The 6,000-nt window shown below is 44.0% G+C and overlaps 2 pseudogenes across 2 annotated transcripts; one reads left to right on the plus strand and one right to left on the minus strand.

The window, feature by feature from the left end:
* Positions 1-171: 171 nt before the first annotated feature.
* Positions 172-1,361, minus strand: LOC308513888 (tRNA (guanine(6)-N(2))-methyltransferase THUMP3-like; annotated as a pseudogene). Its single transcript has 2 exons — positions 1,333-1,361; positions 172-974 (listed from the first exon to the last, which is right to left on the minus strand). The product of its transcript is annotated as a tRNA (guanine(6)-N(2))-methyltransferase THUMP3-like (transcript).
* Positions 1,362-1,380: 19 nt separating this feature from the next.
* Positions 1,381-5,028, plus strand: LOC308513889 (V-type proton ATPase subunit e 2-like; annotated as a pseudogene). The gene is made up of 2 exons: positions 1,381-1,623; positions 4,962-5,028. The product of its transcript is annotated as a V-type proton ATPase subunit e 2-like (transcript).
* The last annotated feature ends 972 nt before the right edge of the window (positions 5,029-6,000 follow it).

Consider the following 6,000-nt stretch of genomic DNA (forward strand, 5'->3'; position numbering starts at 1 on the left):
TCTTCTCTCATAAGACTTTCAATTCCATGACGTTACATTCACACCTGCTAACCTGGGTGAAGAGCTTTAGACCAACTTAAACAGAAAACTGCTTTTGTTAATACTAAATACTATTTTTCTCTTAAAGCAAGAAAATTCTGGCATTTCCAGTGTCAGGAAGCACAAATACTATTAATCATTCTTTGCACTTAGAAGTTCCTCTTTATCCTGTCCTGAAGGATAAACAAAAACTTGAGGTGTATGGTTCAGAAGGTAAACTGCAACAGGAAGACCACTTATGTTCACCCAGACAGTGTGCACTTTCCACCATACATGTTCCATTCCAGATAATGCCTTTGTACAGCATTTCTTGTCCTCAGTAAGTAGTGCAGCTCGGCCTGTCCCTGGTTTACAGATACGGCTCATCTCCCATAGGCAAGCTGGGTAAAGGTTCCAGTTTCTTTTCTTGGAGTCCATCCTTTTTTCCAAAATGGTATGTCTGTTACAATAATGTCCACAGAGCCAGTTCTTAATGGCAGATTGCAGATATCCCACTGAATAGCATCTATGGGCAAGCTCCAGGACAATTTGCCTTCTTTAATTTGGCTCTTGGTCAGTAAAGATGAGATGTTATTTGCTGCTCTATTCACAGCCAATGGATTATTATCACCAGCAATATGAAAGCAGTTAGACCATTCAGTATTGCCCCTGTTCCACATATCGGATCAACTACTATATCAGAAGGTTGAGGAGCACAGAGCTGGAGCATCCCATAAGCAAGAGTAGATCTTAGAGTTGTAGGTCCAAAATGTGTGATATTTCTTCAGTGGAGACTCTCTCTGTCAATGCGATGCCCACAATGACTTCATTATCATGGATATTCAAAAGCACCTCCACATCAAAGTTGGTCAGCCTTCCACTTAAAATAATCTTGAACAGCACCCCCAATATCTCTTGCAGCCTCATTTGAGGAAAAGCAATGTTTCTCTCCTGTCCTTTTTTATTGATTTTTTACAGAGAGGAAGGGAGAGGGATAGTTAGAAGCATCGATGAGAGAGAAACTCGATCAGCTGCCTCCTGCACACCTCCTACTGGGGATGTGCCCACAACCAAGGTACATGCCTTGACCGGAATTGAACCTGGGACCCTTCAGTCTGCAGGCCGATGCTCTATCCACTGAGCCAAACCGGTTAGGGCTATATATATATATTGTTTGTTTGTTTGTTTCTAGTCTTTCTACTTTACTAACCTACAAGCTCCAAAAACAGGAAGACTTTGTTTTAATCAGGCTATCTTTCAATTGCCTTGCACTGTGCCAATAAATATTTGTTAAAGATATGAATTACGGATCACAGCCAGATCTGCAGCTGGCCGGGCACCATTCTGGGAGCCCCACGCCCCACCACGACGGCACACTCCTTCGCTCTCAGGTCATCATCTTCACCACTTTCTGGGGCCTCATCAGCAACAAGGCATCCAACCGCCAAGAGATCATCACCATGCTGGTAGCCACCACTGTCTGCTGTTACCTCTTCTGGCTCATTGCCATGCTGGCAGCTGACGCCCCTGTTTGGGCTGCAGCTGAAGAACAGACCATCTGTATGTGCACTTCCTGTGGGAGTGGCCACTGCCACTTCAGCCCAGGTGCCCCAGCTCTCTGGGTGACCTCGGCTCAATGGTCCCTGTAGACCCCTTTGTCTCCACCCCCACAGCCGTGCCCTGGTCCCTCTGTGCTCCCTCACCCAGGGCCTTCCTGGTTCCCAGAGGTACCCCCTTCCTCAGCCAACCCGCCTGAGCTCAGAGTCAGGCTGGAGCAGGAGAGAGCCACCCTCGCACTTTCACCGCCCCTTTCCAAGCAGAACCTGCCCAGGAGTTGACAAGCCTGGGATCTGCCCTGAGCAATGGGGAGTCCATGGAAGGCCATGTGTCCTGTGGAGAAGGGCCACCAGCCCAGGGAGCTCTGAGCCTGGGGTGGCCAGGCCAGAGAGGAAGCTCTGGGTGGGAGGCAGGGACGCAGTTACCAGGTCTGTCCCATTCTGGAAGCCCCTCTGCCTCCAGGCCTCCTTACCTGGGCAGTGGAAGGAGGGGCTCCTTCCAGGGTGGCAAAGGCCTTTCTGGGAATCCTTGAATTTTCCGACACAGCCAGATGTGGAATTTCTGAAAATGTTGAAGTAATGGAAAAACATTCACACCAAGAGCACCATAGTAATTTGGGTCCGGATCAAAACTTGTATGTTTAATATTCTTTATAGTTGTAAAGTCACTTAAATTGGCCTGCTCAGAAAGTTGTACCTTCTCAGAATATCTGGTTCCATTCTCCTCCCACACCTGCCCGCCCCCCTCTGGGGATAAGCACCCCACCTCCCCCAGAGACTCAGAAACAGGGCAGCTCCTGCACCTGGGGTGGGGATAGGGTGGTGGTGGAGGGAAAGAATCACCGCCATATTCCTGCTTTAGATATCTTGATACCTGTCTGAGAAGACTGCCGTGCTATTGCAAGAAACTCCTGATGTGACGGGTCGCACAGGATTTATCCTTCTACATTGAGCTAAATGACTGTTTTCACCTATGCTGGACAAAGACATCTTATTTATTTATTTATTTATTTATTTATTCATTCATTCATTTATAATTGTGATAAAGACTCTAGTTTGCTTTTCAAAATTGGTATTTAAATTTTAAATGATTCAGTTCCACATTTAAGTGATATTGGCTTTACTAAAATTTTAGAAAAAAATTTTTAAAGGTCCACTGGCTTATAAAAACATATCACAAATCAAGCAAATTATATAATTACTAGTGGCCCAGTGCATGAAATTCATGCACATTAAAAGGGGATTAATTAGAGGAAATATTTTAATATTGCTATTTTCCCTTTCTCTATAATAGAAGTGTCAGAGGTGAAAGAAAATTAGTAAAATGTATATGAAAATCTTTCTCCTGTCAGAGTCTGGGGTGTGCCATGGGACATAGAGTCAAGTCCCCGCCCAACTGCGGCGCCTCAAAATTGCACGAGACCCAGGCCCAGCTGGCCCCACCCCATTGGGTGAGATCCAGATCCAGCCGGCCCCACCCTTGTAAAGCCCTGCCAGACAGGGGGCGTGGCTTGAGGTCCCCCAGCCAGGGTCAGGGCGAAGGGTGCACCTTGAGGTCCCCAGTCAAGCCCCGCCGGGTGGGGGATGCGGCCTGAGATCACCCATAAAGCCCTGCCAGGCAAGGGGTGCAGCCTCAGGTCCCCCAGCCCAGCGCCAGGTGGGGGGTGCAGCTTCAGGGCTCCCATCAAGTCCCACCTGGTGGGGGGCAGAGCCTCAGGTCCCCTGGCGCCAGAGTGGGGGGCGCCGCCTGAGATCCCCGGCCCTGGGGCAGGGGGAGCAGCCTAAGGTCCCCCAGCCCAGCACCGGGGAGGGGAGTGCACCTTGAGGTCCCCTGTCAAGCCCCACTGGGCGGGGGGCGGGGGGGGGTGTACAGCCTCAGGTCCTCTGTCTCAGCCCAGTGCCACACAGCCTCAGGTCCCTGCTGATTGCTCATTAAGGCTCGTTACGGGAACTCAGCCTGCGCTGTGGGTGCAGCCCTCTTGTGTTACAGAAACCCTACCTCCGCTGTGGGAGCAGCCTCTTTGTGATGGTGTGATGGTCAATTTGCATATCCACTCTTCATTAGATAGGATACATTAAATAAATATCATTGGGTTGTTTGTTTTCTTTTTTACTTTTCTTTTTATTGAGATAGAAATGACCTATAACATTGTGTAAGTTTAAGGTATACAGTGTGTGGGTTTAACACATTTATATATTGCAATATGATGACCACCATAGTGTTGGCTAGCCTTCGCCTCACATAATTATCATTTTGTGTGTGTGATGTGAACATTGAATATCAAGTCTCTCCGCAACTCTGAATACATAATACAGCACTGTTGATTGCAATAACTATGCTGTGCCTTCGAGCTCCAAAACTTATTCATCTTCTAAACGCAAATTCCTACCCTTTGACCAACTCTCCAATTGCCCCAGTCCTACCTAAAAATAACAAACCCAGAATCATTTAATTAAAACAACAACCCCATTAATTTTTGTTCCTATTGTAATGTGGTGTATTTGTAGGTTTATGTCTTTAAATAACTTACATATGATGAGGACACTTGTAGGTAAGGTGATGAGAGAAGACATCTATTCTTTACTGAGATTTTAAAAACAGACCACAGCCTCTAAGCTTGAAAACAAAACCACAGTTAAATTGTGCCATATTCTGGTCTTTAGAGGGAGCCATTGCTACCATTGGCTTTCTAAATCTTAAACTTATTTATAGAGAAAATTCTCTCTGTTTTCTTAAAACCAAAGCCTTTTGAAAGTATTTAAATTAGATTTTAGCTCAGTGACTTCCCTTAAATGGCAACAATCCTAAGAGGTAGAAAGAAGTAAAAAAATTAGTCGATTGACTAACATTGTAAAATATAGGAACGCTGCCTATTTGAATTTGAATTTATGTTTAGATTTTTTTCAGAGAGGTTTAAAGGTCCTGCTGTGTTCACTAACAAGACATACCACCAGTTAGCAAATGAGGAAGAGAACCTTTTGAAAGGAAGGGTGACTAATCTCTCAGGGTCACAGCCTTAAGATCGTGGTGAATTAGCAAATTGCAACACACGGATTTTCCCCTAAAAAACAAAACAAAACACAACACAAAGAAACATTCTGTACTGACTTCTCATGTTGACCCCAGTAATTACTTCTCAGCCTATAATTGTGCTTGCCCTTTAATCTCCTCCTCTGATGATAAAGGAAGCTGCAGTTGGTAAACGTTTGAGTTGAAAACATCAAACAGGACAATTACATGAGAAAATGGACAAGCTGGGGCAGAGATGAAGGCAGGAGTCTGTGCCCTCTTGTTCCTCCATTTTCCTTTCTCTCGTTCATTTTGCCGTCATTTCTTATCATAGTACCTTTTTTTCTTAACCTTTTCTGCCACTCTTTTTCCTTAAGCTCACCAGTTAAAGCGCTGGAGAACACTTTCAACTTGGACCCCAGTGGTAACTACAATATAATGTAAAGCACATTCCTTTCTGTAGAAACATAACCCACAAGTTTTTCTGTCTACAATAGCCCTGAAATGAGAATTTTTAACCTATAAAATTGTTTAACATTTTGTTTTATTTTTCATGAAAACCCATAAATCCACATATTTCCAATTTAGTATAACCAAGGGTACGGTAAAACAAATAACCTCTTACATCAATCGTAGCACTGTAAATTGGCATACTCTTTCTTTGATCCAGAGAATCTACCTGTAGGAAGGAGTTGGTCGTAGGGAAGTTAAGATGTACACAAGGGTTTTTGTCCAGGGAACTTTATCCCAGAACTATTGATAATAGCAAAAAATTGGAAATCACCTAAATGTCCAATAGTTCTTGGTCCAGTGATCTTTGTGATTCCCCAGTTTTCTGGAAAGGCCTGGGGTTTTCACTTTGTACTTAGCACCTGAAGCTCAGTGGTTAGGTGAAACCCCGGAGGCCATGCACCTTACAGTTAATGACTGCTGGTCTTCTGAGTACTTAGAACTTCCAAATACTTGCAGTTTTAACCCCCACTACTAATATAAAAAGCTAGTTCTTTCAAGCCACAGAAAAGCCTGGGAATTTTTATGTATTTCTCTTGTGAATTGATTATTCCCATGCCAGACAATCATGATCAAATTCTTACTATTTAATTTCCCCCTTTACATACTTCTTGTATATAAACATAACCCATCTTTACTATATATTATTCCATACAGGCTCTAAAATAACTAAGTTACAATTTTCATTTTAAAGACACATCCTGCTCACTTAGATAAGTCTTGGGTATCTGTCTTATTTCAGCACTCTATGTGTGTGCCTTTAGTGGGCGATTCCTGAAGATGGCTAGTTCACCCAAGTTAGGGAAATACTAACAATTCAGTAAATGGCATTGGAGCAATGGATCATTTGTTTGGTAAAAATAAAGTTAGATTCTCTACCTAACACTGTTCAAAAAATAAATGCTG

This window comes from Myotis nattereri (genome assembly GCF_964212035.1).
Source record: "Myotis nattereri genome assembly, chromosome: 2".
In the NCBI taxonomy this organism is placed as follows: Eukaryota; Metazoa; Chordata; class Mammalia; order Chiroptera; family Vespertilionidae; genus Myotis; species Myotis nattereri.